General features: G+C 38.5%; 1 protein-coding gene across 1 annotated transcript in view; it reads right to left on the minus strand.

The window, feature by feature from the left end:
- Positions 1–18,992, minus strand: part of LOC131982484 (E3 SUMO-protein ligase PIAS1-like) — a 58,648-nt gene extending 39,656 nt beyond the window's left edge. Inside the window, exon 1 of the mRNA XM_059347045.1 lies at positions 18,982–18,992. The gene's annotated coding sequence lies outside the window, so the exon portion shown is untranslated. The remainder of the gene's footprint in view (positions 1–18,981) is intronic.
- Between the last annotated feature and the right edge of the window lie 1,072 nt (positions 18,993–20,064).

The following is a 20,064-nucleotide window of genomic DNA, read 5'->3' on the forward strand; positions in this document are numbered from 1 at the left end:
GAGCTTTCTATTTGTCACTTGCAATGCCAAAATCTACTTTCATAAGGAATTGAAAAGGATTCAGAAGATATAAATGCTACCAAACCCCAAACTTTGTTCCAAAAACTGATGTATACCCTGCTATGCTGGCCACTATTTGTTTATTGCAAGTATATATCCATAATGATGTGTCAAATCTAGGGGATTTATATCAACATGGTTTATGTTTGGTCAATGTATGGTAATCAGTATTAGCTTAAAAAATCCAGTATTGGTCGATTACAGGCTCTGGTCCTGGTCTAGCACTACTTTACACTTACAATTTTAGTCTTCGTAAAATCACCTTTTTCTATCTTTCATTGAATTCATCAATTACATCTAGGCATGTGTATGAAGAAAAAAAAATATTCATTTTAGTAATCATGCAAGAAATCACATGACACTCAGTGGAGCAGGTGTTTCCACCAACGCCATGCAGCTGTGAAGGTAAGACAGCTCCAAATATTGGATCTTTTTTCTTTTTTCTTAACCAAAAGACAACATAACTAACCTTTCCAAAAAAGTTCTGAGAAAATCCTGCAGAGGAAAGAACAGATGGAATAGGATGAGGGGAAAAAAACAGTTCAACATCACCGGCAGAGCAGAAAATATGAAAACATAACTTCTCACAAAAACAATAAAACAGTTTGCTCAATTATGATCAGTCAATATGTTTTTAAAATATGCCTTTACATCTTTGTGTGTCTGGTTCATAGAAGACTTTTGGACTAAGTTTAGTCCTTCAAAGCTTTTTCAATGCAGTGTTGTTTCTGCCTCTTGCTGTTTCTGTCTTATGCTTGCCGAGACATGTTGCTTCCTTTTACCCCCAATTATCTGTAGCTGACTGTGTCCAAACCGGCCAAAAAGTTTTTAGCAAACATTGTTCGGCCAAATGACACCAATTACAAATGAACAAACCCCAATATCAAGGAGCTCTAACAGATAGATTTCCAATTCTACATTACGACTAAAACAGTTTATAAGAGGCAGCTAGTAGTGATGCAGGTCTACTTTAGGATAAGGCAATGAACAACAGGATATCCGTTAAGTCCAGTTGCTCTTGATTTACCCCATCCTCGACAACCAAAACTACATCCATCCAAAAACAGCTCAATCTAAAGATGCATCTTTTTCCACACAGCTGTGGTCGCTCTCTGTCCCATATCTCCCTATGTCTGGAGAATCAGGTCTGGACGATGTTTCCCTTCTACACTTTTGGCACACAACAGGAGGTTGTCCATGTCAGATGTGGTCCCACTATCTAGGTTCAGAAGGCACAAAAAGTACACTGCGGAATTTGCAGCGTTTAGTTTATGTAGCCATTTTTTTATTTGGACATCAACAACTAAGTCGCTTGTTGTTCCTTGAATTTGTCTAACGTTTTTAGGAATCGGCCTTTACTGACAGAAGTTCTTAACTCTTGTCTTAATGAATTGTCTTGAATACTCTCTTTTGTGTAAATGAGGATCTTCTTCATGCTCAGATATGTATTCTTCAAGTTTTGCGCGTGATAGAAATTTCATCAACATGCCCACTGGCTCACTGTGAATTCTCTGGACATTGACTCGCTCTATCACATAACATACCACTGCACTAGTATAGGGAGCAGGCATGGCAAAGTCCAGTTAATGTCAGGTCCAACTGATTAGGACATTTGCGTTCTTGCATACAGCTCTTCTGGGTAATGTCTGGATGAGTTCAGGGCTGCAGTGCAATGAGCCGATCACAGGTTGCACTTAAGGTCTGTGAATATATTACTATTTCATTCTGGTGCAAAGAGAAACAGAAAAAAAGATAATTGACCATATCCTATTATTTTCACAAAAACAACAAGAAATGTGTAGCCTTTAGGCACTATTAAACAGCTTTTTTATAATGAGCCTGTTTACTGTGGACATTGTCTTAGTGTTCACTGAGCTGACTTAAATGTTGGTTAGTACAGTCTCATCTCTCAGTATGTTTGGTAGATTTGTGTCAGACTGGAGAGAGGTGGTGTGCAGGGTGATAATTTGCTGTGTCCAGAGCTGGTGAGAATGACTGATGGAGGGATAAAGAGAAGGGGGATGGGGAGAGAGAAAGAGATAGAGAGACAGGGAGAGAGAGAGAGAGAGAGAGAGAGAGAGAGAGAGAGAGAGAGAGAGAGAGACAGAGACAGAGAGAGAGAGAGAGAGAGAGAGAGAGAGAGAGAGAGAGAGAGCAGCTGAGCCTCCAAACCAAATGAAATTCTCCACAGCTCCAGTTTTTTTCCATCAGTTTGGTATGGCTGGTGACATTACTGTAAATAAGATACTCATGAACCTCATCCGCTGTTGCTATGGAGAAGAAATCATCCACAGGCCGAATCAGAGCTGTAGCACATTAAAAATTATTTGTCATTGCAATTGGCGCTAAAACACCTCATTATTGTTGCCAAAATCATTCAAAATGAATCCAGAATCTAAAAGAGACTGCCCATTATTGTCTTGATTAATCGACTGACCTCATCACTGTTTCCTCAAGCCTAAGTTGAAGTCTTCCTTGTTTTGTCTGACGAAACAACCAAAAACTCCAAATATTCCCTTTACAAGTATATAAGAAAAAAAAGGAGCAACATTTGAGAAACTGGAACCCGAGAATTTAACGATTAACTGACTAATTGTTGCAGCTCTTGTTGCTACAAAGCATAGTCTTTAGCTTCCACTTGCTTGGAATTTGGATGTTTCTTAACAAAGAAAAGACTTTAGCTCGTGGTTTCTCAAAACTGATAATTTCACTGGGCCATCCAAGCCCTGGAAGTGCTCCAAATCCTAATGTCATCCAACATTGTCCGTGCAGAAAAATGTTACTTTAACTTCCAGGACGCTTGAAATAATGCCTCCCGCTCCTCAACTCTATTACAGTAATATTTTACAAACAGAGCACTAAACTGAATATACTGTAGCTTGGTTTCATATCTAATGTGTGTGAGAAAGAGATTCAGAGTGACACTGCTGCATCTGTCAGAGGCTTAGAAGTTATTAAAACACCAGTATACACACACACACACACACACAGCTCACTGCAACACGCGAAGCAACACTTGCACGCTCACGAGAGTGAATCTTAAAACCAGTCGAGGACTGAAGAGACGATCGCTGGTGTTTTGTACCCTGCTCATAAGGAACTAAATTGTTACAGAAACTAAAATCAGCACCCTACTGCGTGTAAACTGCACCTCCTGCTATGAAATGTGAAAATAATATGAATATAGGACTATTATTAAATATTTTTATCAGTGCATTTATCTTAATCAATTTAATCATGCACAATCAGCAAACACACAAAAACATTTTAAAGAAGGAAATGACTATGTAAATGACGCAAAAGTACAAATAGGAAATTCACACACACACACACACACACACACACAAACAACAAATACAAAAAACATTTCAGGGTTATCATGCGAGGTTCTCCAGTTCAAATGAGCACACACGCAGAGGACCCTCACATAGACGGTGTATGCATGCCACAGAGAGTTAGCATGCGAGAGGGAACATGTTCTTACACACATACAAAGCATCGGAACCCACGCATAGATCATTAACCTCGCAGTGATTGCATGCTGGCCAAATGGCTGGTGTGTGTGCAAAAACCTCAAACGCACCGTTCAGTCGCATGATTATCACATGACATGCACACAACAACACCGTCTGCATGCGACTGTGAATAAATCTGCTCAAAACCTTCCTTTTCACAGGGCTGACAGAGATAAAAAAAAATATGTTTGATAATGATTAACTTCGCCTATGCTTAGAAAAAACCCTTGCATGCATGACTGAAAAGGCCTGGTGCAAATTTAGTCTGCATAGAAAGACAAATTTAGGAAAGATTTTTTTTCATTGCCTGAAGCGACACAGTACACCATAAATATTTTCCTCCCCTCATGACGACACTGAGAAGTAATGTAAGTAAAGTGGTGAAATAGGAGTCTCTAGACCACACCTCTGACTCTAACTTGCAGCCTTCAGCAATATCATGATTTTACACTTAAAAGCTTCAAAAATTGGACTGAAAACATCGGCAGTCGTCTTCAGATGCACTGAAACATCCGTGTTTCCATCACTGCGTTGTCTGGATTTACTGTTTGAGGATGCTGATGCTTCTTAGGGCTCAAATTTCAATCAGTCACCAAAAACAAACCGTCCAACTATAGCTCCATGACACAATCTCCTACCAACTAATGCATCTGGCAGATAACAAGCAAATCCTGGTGATACTCTTGCCACAGGTTCCCATTGTTAGAAAATGCAACTGAGTGAAACTCAATGGAGGCACATCATTAGAGAAACCAGCGTGTTGTTTGAAAGTGAAAGAAATTTTCAGAATTCAGAATGACAAGATTCTACCCATTTCCAGTGTTTTCACAGGTTGGGATTGTTATGGTTTAAAGTTTTCTGACAGAGCACAGACACAAATCTAAAAACCTTAATTTATGAAATGTAAACATGTTTAATACAAAAATCCTTTTTTTATACATTTAAAAAAGGAGGCAAACTCAAGCAGCTGTACAAGAGCTTTACCAGAATAATATAGTCTAAAATCAGCAAAATTATTATTAAAATCAGAAACTGATCATCACACATGATGCCAGCTTGTATGCCATTTAGGGCCACAAGCAATCAAGTGTTTTTCCACAGCCAGGTAAAGCCGCTTACCTTCATGACGTGTTGGAGGTATGCCCGTTACAAACCGCAGTCAGAGTTATTCGCCTGCAGCCCTTTTTTTTTTTAGCTCATTACCGCAGTTTGTCTGTACGATTCCTCCCGGCAATATTCAAAACGGGTCCAAATAGAGCAGAATATTCAAATATCTGTTTGATTATCTTTTCCTGCAATAGCAATAACTGAACAGCGATTGGTAAACTGTAAAATAAGTCTGATATGTAAAAGTACAGACCACAGAGTTTCAGGTAGAAGTTATAAAAGTTGAATGTAGAAGGACCAAACCTTCTCTGCAGTCTCTGGCACAGCCACATCTGTACAGACAGGGAAGAGAAGGTCGTGGGTTGGCTGTGGTCAGCTTTGATACCTAGCAGGGCAGCAGAAATCGGTTTGGCATGGTGTGGCTAATGGGGACTAACCTTGGCTCCTGGAAAAACCCTTTTAGGAACAGGTGACTTGGCCACGGATGCATAAAAAAAAAAATGTAAGTGTAAACATAAGTGCTCACATTTTTTCTTGCTCTCTGAATGCATTTGGTTAAATGACACTTAAATGTCAATAGGTCTAAAAAAAAATGTCCATCCCTAACAGAGACAGTCTGTTCCCTGAAGGCCGCCAGTGTCTGTCCGGAGTTCAACCCAGGATGAACCGATACAAACAAAGATCAGCTGACGCATTCAGATCAACTGCCAATGTGGGTTTAACCGTGCCACAGCCTCAGAAATGTGCTATAAAAGTCTGAGACCTATGTGAGCGCACCCCAGAGGTAGCGCTGCTCATTACACCTCACCAGACCAAAGGAGCGTCTTCGTTTCCCTTTGAGCTCCACACGTTTGCTAGCAGAGCTAAAAAGATCTGCTGTACTTTACATGGTTTTGAGGAGAACAGTAATGCAGTTCTTTTGAGTCCCAGGGGACTGGGAGATGGTGAGGCTAATAATGTTGTGCCAAGCAGTTTCTGCAAAGGTTCTGCAGGATGTGTGTGTGTCTTTGTGTGTGGGTGTGCGGAGGTTGTGTAGGCGGATGGGGGGAGCTTGCACACTACCTGGCCATTATATAAAGCTCCCACTCTCGGCTAGAGGGCTCTGTACTGAGTGCCAACTCCCTCCCCATCCTGCTCCCCTCTCTGTCCTCCCATCCCCCCACCTCTTAGCCTTCCAGCTACTCTGACTCAGGCTTAACTCTGAAATACCTCCGCCTGTTGTTTTCTCTCCCTCCTGCCTCTGTGGTATCACAATCACTGCGCGCGTTATGGATCAAACAAAAGATGGGAGTTTGGGACTCAAATATGGATCGGGCCATTCCTTCTCCGAGCAGGATCAGTCATGCAGCCCAGCTGGGCTGACTTCAGAATGATTTCTCTTTTAATCATTAGCACGTTAAATGCTGTGCCATCACACCTGAGGCTACAGAGGTCCAGTCCCAGCTTGCCACAGGCAGATGGTGAATCTGAAACCCGTCCCCTTCAATGTTGCCTGGCACAAAGACATGATGACAAGGGAAGTTTTTAATCTGATGCCAAAACAGTGCAGGTACATGCTGCTGGTAGCAACCAAAAAACACAGATTCGCTGCCATGTATGTGGACAGTTGGCAGGAAAGCCCTGACTAAGAAGTGAGATGGCAAAGTGGTACAAACAATTGAGCTGGATAAAAAAAACACCTGTTAAATAAACACTGATCTGCTGAAGAAAGAAGGAAGGAACAGAAGCTAAAACGCTGATAACAAAGACATTAGACACCACTGCACTGGTCTGGTGAGAAAATGAAGAAGTCGGGTTGCACTCGTCCTCTGCACCCTTTTAATCCTGCAGAGTTGGCCAGGACGGCAGGAACAGATGAAGGGGAATTGAGAAGACAGTAGTCTGGAAGAGACAGTAGCCTGAGAGTGCGGGCTGTGCAGCAAACATGTTGCGGGTAAAGTAAAGAGCACAGATGCCTTTTTATCATCAGTGGCCTCTCTGATGTTGGGCTTCATCTCAGGTCCGCCTGGGAAATGCAATTGTGCTCCTGCGGTCGAGTGCTGAGCTTCATTCAGAGAACCGAGGCAGCCTTGATGGGTGCACCAGGCTGGTCTGTGCTGAATGAAGTCTCCCAATTCATTTTTTACTCTGGTTCATATCTCACTACAGCCCATGATAGGTAGAATATTTAAGTTGAAACGGGAAAAAAGGGGGATGAAAGATGCTCATGATACATCAGCCCATAATACTTTGTTTCACTAAATAAATACCTGTGATGTTAAATGAAATAACAGTCTCTGGCAAATATTTTTGTCTGGTTCTGGGGCTCAATTTAACACGTCCCCTAATGACCTGCTGTGTTGTGGTTTAAGTCATGTCCGTCATGTTTAATGAACTTGTTCAGTGTCCGTCTATATCAAGCCTATTTGGAACGAGCTGATCGCTTGGCCTCTGGTATCGCTGCTTGCAGCTTTCTCCAGAACCGCCCATCCAAACGACTCTACAGTCGACACTGCACCTCCTCAGGTCCTCAGCGTTACACCTGCCGTGACACAGATGCATCTCCTAGTCCCCAGGAAGACCAATTTGACATAATAGCCACACTGTGGAAATAGAACTTGTGGGTCCATCATGTGTGGTCCAAAAAGACTGAAAAATCAGCATAGGGCTGGGCGACATACTGATGTCATACTGATGTTGTGATACGAGACCCAGTATCGTCATTTATGCAGGCTGAAATTCAACCATGGATCTATGAGTAAGCTACATAGAGGAGAGTTAATTTATGCAGTGTAAAATGTCATACAGGCTTAAGTAAATAATGATGACCAGCACCCCCTAAACCCGTGGAACCATGGAGAGCGATTTGTACCCAGCATGCCATTCGGTGCTTTAACCGTTAATATGGGTTCCCTCTAAATACACTACAGTGTGTACAATACATGACGCACATTGAATCAATATGTCCCGCAGATCTCAACGGCTCATACAGTGCATTTCTTTTGGTCTTCAGCAATACATCCAACAAGTGTTCAGTCAACTGGATGAACGGTTGTCGAGAAAATAAGATGGACTCCTTTAATTTCTTCTTCTTTAATGTCACGAATATATGAACTTAATATTTAATTGGAAGTAATTACTGATACTTGATTGTTAGGCACATCACAGAACACATTTATCTTTTAACATTATGGCAGTTGTCTTAAAAGTGACAAACTGTATGGAAGACGACAGGCTGCTGCAGAGCCGGAGTCATTTCTGGAAATACTTTCCAACTGATTGACACAATCTAAGTATTGTGGGATTTCACTGATGGTTTCATGTTTGACTGTAACACACATTTAATGCTGCGAGTATATATAGCCCCTTTTATAGTGCCGTCCCGCAAATGTTCTGCTATATTGCCGGAAAGAGACGATAGTCAGAGCAGCAGCAGTGCTAACAGTAGTGCAGTGCTAATAGGCTACACAGTTAGCACTGTAGCAGTACAGTGTGTATGTGCTGCAGCAGCATGTGTTCAGTTAGCAACCTCTGTTTGTTTAAAACAAGCATGGGTACTCTGTGCACAGTTAGCGACGGCGGTTTGTTTACGACCAGTGACGGACACCATGTGTACAGTTAGCATGCGGCTTTGTTTACAATAACCGGTGGGTGCTGTGCCAAGTTAGCGACGGCGGCCGCAGTGAGCAGTGATTGGATGACTGTCGGACCAAGTGGGAGGTGTGTGTTAGACGTCACGCACAACGTCGAATATCCTGGCTTAGCGGGATGTCCTGTTCATAGTGGTCCCGCTTCCAACAGTCCCACCAAAATTGGTGGGACTGTTGGTTTATCAAAAATTGGTGATTTGATCATTTGATCCTGGTAATCCCGCTTCGGGCACGTTCATAGTGGAGGCGCAATTTACAGAACCGTAAATGTCCCGGCATGAAACGGCACAATGAAAGGGGCTTATAACAGTTATAGGCGTATTGTTTTGCAGTTGTATTCAGTATATGCATATTTTTCTGTGAGACTTTTCTTTTTTAATTGAGCAAAACAGACCAAACTAAGAACATATTAGTGCTGAATATAATTTCTGCTACCATCTCATTAACTGTTCCCTCCTTCACTCCATTTTCACTGAACTAATTGATTAGTCAAAGATAAGAAAATAAAACCACAATCTCAGGAAGTCAATTAATCACTGCAGAGACTTTTGTGAAAAATGGTTTGTTGTGTTCCGGCCAGTCGTCCGTTGGTGTCACACAAAACTCATTATTACCAGAAATGTGTTTTTTGGATAGTAAATACTCCAGAGCACTGAATGCAGAATCAGCCAGCATTATTCTCCAGGTGTGAGGTGACTCAACATTTTAATTTAATTCTATCCTTGAAGAAAAACACACAAAGGCTTTTTCTTATAAATTCTGGGTAGCACGCTACTTCGTGAAGAATAAAGAGTGTTTGGTAAATCAGTGTCTAAAGCTGCCGTCCCTCAGGTCACAGGTTGCTGGGGAGCCCACTGCATGCGCCCACTTCTATTATTAGCCATCAACCGTCACTAGCGTCACACACAGAAGTAGGAATCCGAAGTCGGCTAAAAACACATATAAATAAAAAAGTAAATACCGAAAAGGTACCAACAAAGGTCTTGATTTTTATACATGTATATTACATTATTATTTTATACATTTATACATACAATTTTTATACTTATCTATCCCAGAGTGACAAGTTGTTATTTCGGGACAGCATTTCAACAGTAAAAAAAAATAAATATCCCGATAGTTGCTTGCTAGTATTCTTCGCAATCTCAGTGTTGTTATTGGTGGTCTGTTTTTTACATGTGCGCACAGTCAACTTTTACATACAATTAATCGGTCTATTTACTTGTCCTATTCAATGACATCAATCAAACGTAGTATAATGTCTTCTATCACAGAAGCAAGTCCTAAACTCACGGCTGTGCCTTAACCTGCTCTCTTATCACTGAATGTACCTGTATTTATGCCTCTATCTTTTTTTGTGTGAACTGGTAGACTATATGAAATTGACAAGCCATAATATGAAAAAAGCTCTCACCTGTCACTGGCTCTCATGAACATGAACATGAACAGGAGGAGGAAATTGTAAAAAGGGAAACAAGGACATATAAATTGTTTTCAATTGGTTTCAGAAGCCTTTTAATCATTATACTGCATTTTGGTGTTCTTGTTGTTCCTCTTCATCGTCTTTGCCATACAGACCTAACAATGGTGCTGCTGACTTATTATGAAGTCACTTCACTTCACTATGAATTTAGGACAGGGACCATGCCAGAGGTGTCACACGGATGCATGAAAGAGCCAGTGTGGCTGCAGGTGTTTGTTCCAACTAACCAGTTTGACACTCCTGGCATCCTGACTTAGGATTCATGACTCTGAAAATTCCTAATTTAGGACTTTTAGGAGGAAAATTGAGGATGGTCCTGTAATAGCTAAATTCCTAAAAGAAAAAGACAGGATGTTTTCCTGCTTACAGTTTTGTTTCTGCAGTACCAAAAATCCTAAATGTCAGAGACAAGGTATGATTTCAGACCTAGGAAATTTCTGTAATGATGCCCCAGGCTTCTAAAGCCTGCAGCAAGATAAAAAAAATATTCTACAAAAAGAAATAACAGACACAACATTTTTTATTCATCCATCCCTCTGCATTCACACCAAAATCTTTCTTATATTCCAACATAAAAATAATCAAATCTGCCAGGAAGGCGGCCAGTTAAATGCCTGTCTTTCTTCCTCCAGTTCGAAACACACAATTGAGCTCCAAGCGGCTACCTACCCATGTCTGTCTCAAATGTGACATGTTTCCACGGCAACAGGACTGTGTCACAAAATCACCACAGGAGTTAAGAAAAAGCTCCATCTCGCCGGAGCTGCAGACAAAATGTGCTCTCATGGGGCAAAATATCGGACAAAGCGTAGAGAACGTATGTACTGCAGCCTGAATGTTTATCTGATAAAAAGGCAATAAACTCTCTACTAACAGCTGGCTCAACACTTAACACCTCTGACATCTCTGCAGCAGAGGAGACGTGCAACATCTGTATCATGTTCCACATTGTGAGCTTTATCCAATCTGCTGTTCATCAGTCTCATTTTTTTATATTTCCAGTACTTTTGTGTCAGAGATGATGCTGTGAAACGCCACAAAATGAAAGTCTTAATCACCGAACATGAGCTTGAAACACGCGCCAACATCTGTGCATGCAGGTAAGCTTTAAATACACCAACAGCCAAGAACAGTTATCATTCACTCTGGTGACTTCTAATTGTCTTTAAACTGAAAATTAACTGCAGCGATAATGACAATGACAGCTAGAGCAATAGGCAGGTGCTGAAAGGATGCAGGGGAGCAGAGAAGAGGGCCTGTATCATTAGGGATTAACCTAGCCACAGGCTCTACAAATAGACTGTCTCCACCTATAAGCCGCCAGCGCACAGACAGTTATTTGTATTGCCAGGTTGCTGCTGCAGCAGCAGCTCCAGAGAAGAAGAGAAGACAGTTCAAAGAAGCCGAGGCGGATCGGGACTCCTGTGAAACAAAATGCGATGCAACAGGACACATTTGGGGGGCCTGGCAACATCAGAGGCTTTCACAAGCACAGGTTTTCGTCTGAGACGACTGCATCTCAGATTCATGCACCAATTGGGTGTAAAAGCTAAAATAATATACAGCCTGAGGCAAGAATGAACAAAAAGTGCAGCAGTGCAAACCAATATATGTGAGAGCTGAAAGACATTTTTCAAGCCAAGGAAACCCCAACATTTGCTTGTTATTATTGTGAATATTTCCTGCTTTACAGTCAGTCAACCAGAAAAATAACTGCGAACTGTTTTGATAAAGGATAAATCGTTCAAGTAATTTTTCATTGAAAAATTATAGAAAATATGGGCATTTCCTGCATTTCCTTATATTACATCATCACTGAATATCTTTAGGTTTTGGAGTGACAAAACATGATATTTAAAGGCATCACCTTGGACTTACTAGGATGGACACTTATTTTTACTTTTTAAATAAATAATTGCAGCCCTTAACTGAATATATTTCAGGTTTTTATCGGTTTATCAGATAAAACAAGCAATTTGAAGGTGTCACATTGGACGTTAGGAGCCTTGATATTTTCCACTATTTTATGACATTTTATAAACCAAATAATCAGCTGTATTTTTTTAAATATGAGCTAAATTTAGTAATTTTTCCCATAACTGCCAAGGACAAACTTTTTTGTGAAATCCAAACAATAAAGGTGATAAGGCAGAACTATCATGTTACAAGAGCTGAATCAATTAGCTGATAAATTGAGATTAATTGACAACCATTATACTAATAAATTCATTATTTCAGTCATTTTCCACACAAAAATATTTCCTTGTTACAAATTCCAATAAGAAATAATTTGCAGATTTTCTGGGTTTTGGATGAAACTATCTGAAGGCATCTGTCAACTTCTGTTTCACAGTTTAGAGAAAAAATGATCAATCGGTTAACAGGGTTCGTATAGCTTTTTAGGATTAATATTTGACTTTTTAAGCACACTTAACTGCTAAACTAAAATTTCCAGACTGTCAAAGCTTTTTTCATCACATCAAAATTTTTCCAATAATTGAAAAATATTGCGGAAAATTGTGTCCCTTTTAATTTTGGCGCCCATCGATCTACCTCCGATTCGCTCCAGTAGACAGCAAACAGACAGCCAATTGATGACGGGATCGTTCCATTTCAAGTATTAAAATATTTTACATGAATGACTGTGTGATGAAACACCACATTATGTTGAAAAGCAAGCATTTTACCGAGGAGTCAAGCTTATTCCTAACCTTGAAAATATAATGGTTAAAAATAGGCATTTTCCAAACTTTTAAGACTTTATACAACGAAAAAATAAACAGTAGATTAGACAATAATGTAAATAATAATTTGTTGCAGCCTTATATGTTACAGAGCAAATATATCTATATACAAAATTCCCTTCTCATTAATATTCTCTGGAGCTTCTGAGCTCTCTTTCTCTTCGTGCTGGTCTGATGTCTCCTGCCACAAACTGACACTTTTGTATGTTTGCAGCCTTTTGAGTGAGAGAAAAGACAGTCCAGTCAGTGCACAACATCACAGTCCCTTCTCTGCTCTCTACATCACATGATGCATATGGACAGAAGAGACTCATTAAAATAACACACATTTTTATCTTAGGTGTGACACAGAAGTGAAATGCCCTGATGCACCACAGTTAATAGGGCTCATATTTAATTATTAATCTTTTCGCATCCTCATGTGGAAACTTACTTGCATAAAAAGGAGACAGCGGGGAGGAGGATCATGATATTTACTGTAACAAAACAACATGACCGTGTCTATAATCCCTTGTTGTTGCATCAGATTGCACAATGTTTTACAAGGCAAAAATCGTGAACCTGAAAATTCAACATATTAGGGTTTGTCCATTACAGTAGTTGACAGTGAGCCTGACATTGAAATTTAAAAGCCCCACACTCAACCACACCTACACTGGGCGCACGTTTGTGGGAGCATTTATTAAATGCTTAAAAACAGTTGTGCTTATTTAATGGTGCACGGACTCATTTTACGAGTGCAACTGAAGGTGCACACTGGAGCTGTCACATCAATAAATCTTGAGTAGAAGAGAATTTGTTCAAACTAGCTCAAACTTTTAAGCATGCACTATTTCTACAGCCTACGCTATGCCCTCCTTTCTGGTGAAAGAATGAATAAGATGAAAGACATCCCATTATTCTTAATGTAGAATATAGCCCTTGTAGTGGGTTCTGTGCCCCTATGATTTGATTAGTTTGGATGACTTGCACCGACAATATCATCGTCCATTGTGATGTTTCACTGTAGTTTCATATGCCAATGTTGGTGTGTTGGTGAACACCAACCAACCTATAGTTCCAATAAAGTTTAACTTTTTTTGTTGTTGCACACATTAAGTGCAACAAAACATAAGTAAACACAATCCATCATCACTATCATCTGTCAGAAGTTTCGACCGCTGCCTGAAACAGTTGATGAGCTCATAGTCATAAAAAAAGTCCTTTTCCTTCTCTAGAAATCTAAAGATGTTTTGTCTGACGGTTTATATTGGGGGTTTTATTGAAAACTGCCTTCAAGCTCTTTAACTGATCAAATTCTCTGGATATGATTTTATCTTTTATTTAGTTTAATGTAGATAAAGATCTGCATGTAAAAAAAACAATCAAAAATAATCAGCTTCTTGTGTTTTGCACTAAAACATTTGTTCAAAATATTAACTTTCAAACATGAATACAAAGTGTTTGCACATTCTGCAAAAAAAAAGGAAATAAAGTAAAGTTCAACTTTGTTGTTATTTCAAGCCATGTTAAAAAAAATCTGTGAATCATGTGAGCTCCTAATTAATGTCTGTCTATGTGTGTGTTTCAACTGGATGGACACTGTCCTCAGTAGATGTTATCCATGTTGTAGCACATCTCACATCATTAAATGTGTGGAGAGTCATGAATGGTTTGATGTGTTATTGTGGTGCATTACTGGACTCTTGACAATAATAATAACAACATGAAAAAATGACCTAGTGGTTTTGTTGTAAACAAACTAATGACACCAAAAAAAGGTGGCCATTATCATGTGTTTGGTAACAACCCAACTAAGCATTGCAGCATGAAGCATTTTCAGAGTAATTTAATCCAAAACATATTTCAGTCTATGTTCTTTAGAGTTTTGTTTTTTTTAGACCATAAACGGTACTCACTAATGAAACAATCTGCTCAGGATGGAAGGCTTGTTCAGGGCTCTATGTGCATTTTGGTTGGATATTTTTGTAAAACATTTATCAACAGACAAGGTTTTTCAGCTTCTCTTTTTCTCAGGTTGGAGATATTTTCATCTACAATATTAAAAAATATATATTTTATGACTCAATATTTCGAACAGGTCGTCCTGTACGTAAATCTCACACTCACTGACGTTTTACAATTCAAAAATAATAAAATAATCATAATACTAAATTAATTAGCAACAAGGTTAGCTTTTTATAGACTCAAACAGAATTCTCAGATTTTAAAAAAGTGCCTCTCTGAATCACAGTAAGTGCCAGTGATGCTTCTGTCAATGTGCTGAATACCTTCATAACTTTCATCCAGTTTGCCTACGTTGCCCACAGGAAGTCATAGCTACTTGACCCCTGAAACAGCACTTACAACAAGTCAGCAAAGACAAATCAATCACCAGGAAACCACGACCAAACCAAACCTCACTACTCGCTTCTAAACAAAGTCCTCAGGCCGGTTAGTGAAATTCATCTGTGGTTCTAAGTTGCTGTGAATATATATGAAATAAAATAAAAAGCTTCCTCAGTGGTACATCATTAAAGTACAGTGAAAATCAGGCTGTGAGTTTAACATTCAAGCACACAAAAGACAAGCCCAGTGATTACTTCATTCATGTTTGTTCAGACACAAATTGGCTTCATTTTTTTTATTTCAACAAGCGCAGCATCCCACAAAAACAGCTCTATCCTTAATCAACTCAGGGCTGCAACTGCTGATTGTTATCTTGTATTATCTGATTAATTATGAGAAGACAAATGCACATCACACCTTGCTAGAGCTCAAGATTATTTTGTCTGATCTCCAGTCCAAAAACTCAAAAGTAGATTTAAAGCTGCAACTAGTTTAATAATCAGTTGTTTAAAAATTCCTGACTTTTTCAGCTCTGAGGATGTGCTGCTTTTCTCATCATTACCAGATGTCACGTTGGACTTCAGTTAACTGTGGCATCTCTCACTATTTTCATAGAGAGTAATATTCTGATCGGTTAAGATGAAAATAAATGTCAGCCCCACCCTTCAAGCATTCAACTTACATTATGAAAATGGGAAAAATGTGAACAAATGTTGGGGTTTGAGAAGCTGCAACCAAAGAACTGCACCTAATTAATCAGGGAGAGCCTTTAATAAACTATAGTAAGCGCACATCTGGCTTTTCAAAGGCGGCAGAGGGTGGAGCTTCATAACAGTCTGTGTAGCTGAACAGCAGCTGGCACAAAGGAGCACGTATAGATCCACAGATCCAGGGCCGGCAGTGGAAACACAGCGGGGAAAAGACTAAAAATAGCCCAAGACTCTGATCAATAACTGCTAGATATGTTCCAACTCCGCCTCAGAAAGTTCAATTAAAACAGTGTTTCAGTGCAGCCACCGAGCAAGCACGGTCATGTAAAAGGCAGTGATGAATATCCAGCTGTGGAATGTAACTAAGTACATTTACTCAAGTTCTGGATTCAAGTATAAAGGTTGATGTAGTTGTACTTTACTTGAATATTTTAATTCTATGCAGCTTTTTACTTCCCATCCTCAGATGAAAATGTGCTTTTTACTTCATTACATTTATCTGATAGCTTTAGTCACATTTCAGATTACCAAGTGTCATTGTGTTGAAAAAATTATCCTACTTCTTCAGCTAAATAAACTCTTGAGAAACCCTCTTGGATCAGCAAAAAAATGCACCGACACAAAGCAGAAACAGGCTGTTTTTCAGACACCATGATAAGTTGATATTTATAAAGATAAGATCTTATAGAATATGATGCATTGCTTCAAATTTAACTCAACAGTATATAAAGGAGTGAAAATTAGCACATTTATCATCTACAGCAGTAAAATGCAGCATGCATATTGATCCAAAAACAAAAAATATAATAATAAAAACTGACCATGTTACTTAATAACGAGCACTTTTACTTCTGATACTTTATGTAAATATTATCAGCAGAAACTGTTCCACCACTGTGAAACTCTGAGAGTCGACCACCTGGACACTTTACTGATATAACTGTTAATCAGTTATACATGTTTCATTGACGATTTATTTCTTAACACTATTTGTATAGTTTGCAACCTAAATTATGCTTGACTTCCATACAGACGTTTCATTCTTATTATTGGTCACTGGTTCTTATATGAATTTATATCATATTTTTACATATTTTTTAAACATTTGTGTACTGATTAGTCCTATCTTTTTCTTAACCTTTAAAATTGTCCGGACTTTTAAATCTTTATTCCTTGATGTTATGTCTATTTCTGTGTAAATATATTGAGAGGAATGCAAAAAACAAAATAAATCCCTTGTCTCTGCACACATACTTGGCCAATAAAGGCGTTTCTGATTTACTGCCGCAAAATACAGCTGGCTTCAATAAAAGTAAGATTTGCATTTCGGAAGATTAAACAGCAAATTTACCAAACAATTTAGCATTATAACATTAATAAGTGTAAATTAATATACAGGTGCATCTCAATGAATTAGAATATCATATAATGTTTATTTATGTCAGTAATTCAATTCAAAAGGTGGAAATAACACATTATAATGATCCATTACACACAGAATGAAACATTTCATGTCTTAATTTATTTAATTTCTTCTAAATATAATGATTATGGCTTACAATAAATGAAGACCCAAAATTCAGTGTCTCAAAAAAGATTTAATATTACAAAAGACCAATTTTAAAAAGTATGTTTAATATGGAAATGTTGGCCTCTGAAAAGTATGTCCATCTACAGTCATGAAAAAAACTATTATTATTAGACCATTGTTTTCTTCAATTTATTGTTAATTTAATGCCTGGTACAACTAAAGATACATTTGATAATTTGATAATAATCAAAATCAATGTCAAGAAAACCATGGAAAATGGCTAGATGTCAGCTCTTGAATTAAACTCCTATGAGCTATTTTTGTTATCATTAGATTTGTCCAAACAATTGTACCTTTAGTTGTACCAGGCACAAAAATAAACAATTAAGTGAAGAAAACAATGGTCTGATTTTTTTTCTTCCATATGCACTAAATACTTGGTTGGTGCTATTTGACTTGAACTACTGGAAATGGACTTTTCCATGATATTTTATTATATTGAGAGAGTCACCTGTATACCATATTGGCAGAAATATCGAGATCAGATTTTTTTTTACTTGGCCCCAAAAAACCTACTATCCGTCAGGCTTTAACTGGTATAATATCATCAGCCTTATTTTTTCAAGTTTTGCAGGAATTGGCAGGACATTTATTGATCACTTAACTCAAAAAGGATTTAACAAAGGATGGCTATTGGCAGAGTAATAACACTGTGTGAAAATTATGTAACTTAAGAGAAATAAAATGTGACTTAGGCAATTTTTGAACATGCCTTTGTGACTAAAGCAATAATTTATTTATTTTGAAGGTGTCTACATAAGAGTCACACAAGCCTGTCAGAAACCTGACATGACAAGTATCATGAGCATTAATGTTACTTTAAAGTGTCATTAATGTTCATGACACATCCCATATCATGTTTATGACATGCTCATGTCACCCTTATGTAGACACCCTCAAAATAAAGTGTTACCATATCTTGCTTAAGTCACAAAGGCTTGCTTAAGTCGCAAACCCATTTAACAATAGGTGGCCGGCGTCATGAGGAGATGATTTAGGCAAAAAAAACAATTTTGACAAAAAATGATTTAGGCGATTATTTTAACAGTGTGACGATATCAAAGTTTAAAACTCTGATATCATGACAATCTTAAGTTGTAATGAAGTGTAATCACAGTGTGTAGTACTTTTCCTTGAGTGGCGGATCTGAACACTGTGACTCTGTGAGAGCAGCCCACCTGCTCATCTGGCTGATAATATAACGGTTAATCTGCTGCCAGCGCACCGTTACACGTTCATCACGCACGTATCAACAGGTACAGTGAGTCTCACAGGTGTTCAAGAACAGGCCAGGTAACGTTACTCCGGCGCTCTGTCAGGGATAAACTTTATAATGACTCACACAGTTTGAGAGGAACGATCCGTCCATGTGTGCGTGTTTTCAAACACCGAGCCGCTGCTGTCACATCCAAACAGTCTGCAGGCTGTCGGCGCCGTTAAATGCTCCCGAGATCACCTTATTTTCTGCTCATAACATGAAGCAAACACAGCGGACAGTGAGGGTCACAGTGCTCTGCTGTGAGCCGCTGTGTTTTGGTATTAAAGCAGCTCCCGGAGGAGGAATATAAAGTGAAGCTGGACGCTTTGGTCCGTTCAGACAATCCGCCGCGGCTCAATATCAACATAAACATGCTCGTGCAAGCTGTGGTGCCCGCGCATTCAATAAAAGTTCCCGCTTCGTTTGATGGATAAACATTAAAATCTGACAACGTCTCAGCCCCCCGGTGGTTAAAACCACTGCCGCGCGGGGTCACCGGACAATCAAACGCTCGGTAACCGAGTAAAAATTATAATGATTTCAGGCTGCGCCTTACCTTCAGTTCCGCACTCTCCGCCATCTTGTATTTCTTTGCGCAGGCGTGCTGAGGTGCTGTCACATGACTGGGACGCGCAGAGCTGACCGCGTGAACGCGCGCCTGGCGACAGGGGTGCGTTCAGGAGCACAGATGATGGCAGGAAAAAACACTTGTCGAAATTAGTAAAATGATACAGAGATACAATATAATATAATATAATATAATATAATATAATTTAATATAATATAATATAATATAATATAATATAATATAATATAATATAATATAATATAATATAATATATCATATCATATAGAATAGTATGATGTATTACAACTTAATGTCAATATTTGTATATATGTACATTTTTTATTTATTGGACATTTTTGATTATTGTTTATTTGTGGACTTTTTTAACTTATTGCACAGTTTATTCTGTGTTTAACTGTTTGTCTTTTTTCTGTTTAAGTACCCACCTAGTATGTTGCACACATACTTGTCTGTATGCTAGACACTGAAATTTGTGGAAAGCCTTGTTCTATTGTTTGTTTGTTTGTTTGTTTTTTACTATGTGTTGTTTGTCTGTTTGTTCTTGAAGTGCATCACAAGACAATAAAAGCAAGATAAATTAAGTAAAACTAAACACAGCAAAATAGCTATTAATATCAATGACAAAATAGAATAGAATAGAAAAAAATCCAAACTTAATATTGATTTCCAGTCCTTACAATTCACTGGGCTTTTTTGTCCAGACCTTTTATTCAGATCTGGTGGTCTTCATAATGGACGTTGGAGATTAATGAATGAAGCTGATGAGGTGTAATGGAGAGCTCCAGAAAGAAAGAGGGCTTAGAGTTACCATTTTTGTCAAACTACTGCTACGGAAGGTCAGGAATTAACTTTCATGCTCATCTTTAACTATTCTATGTTATATTGCTGTACTATACTATGTATCATGTTTAACTATATACTCCTATATATATTTTATATTGCAAAATATTTTATATAATGTTAATATGGTGATGTGTTAATATGTGGATGAGGTTATATTTTATACAGACAAACACTAAGTGTCATTACTTAATCATATTATCATCCTCA

This window comes from Centropristis striata, chromosome 2 (genome assembly GCF_030273125.1).
Source record: "Centropristis striata isolate RG_2023a ecotype Rhode Island chromosome 2, C.striata_1.0, whole genome shotgun sequence".
Classification (NCBI taxonomy): domain Eukaryota; kingdom Metazoa; phylum Chordata; class Actinopteri; order Perciformes; family Serranidae; genus Centropristis; species Centropristis striata.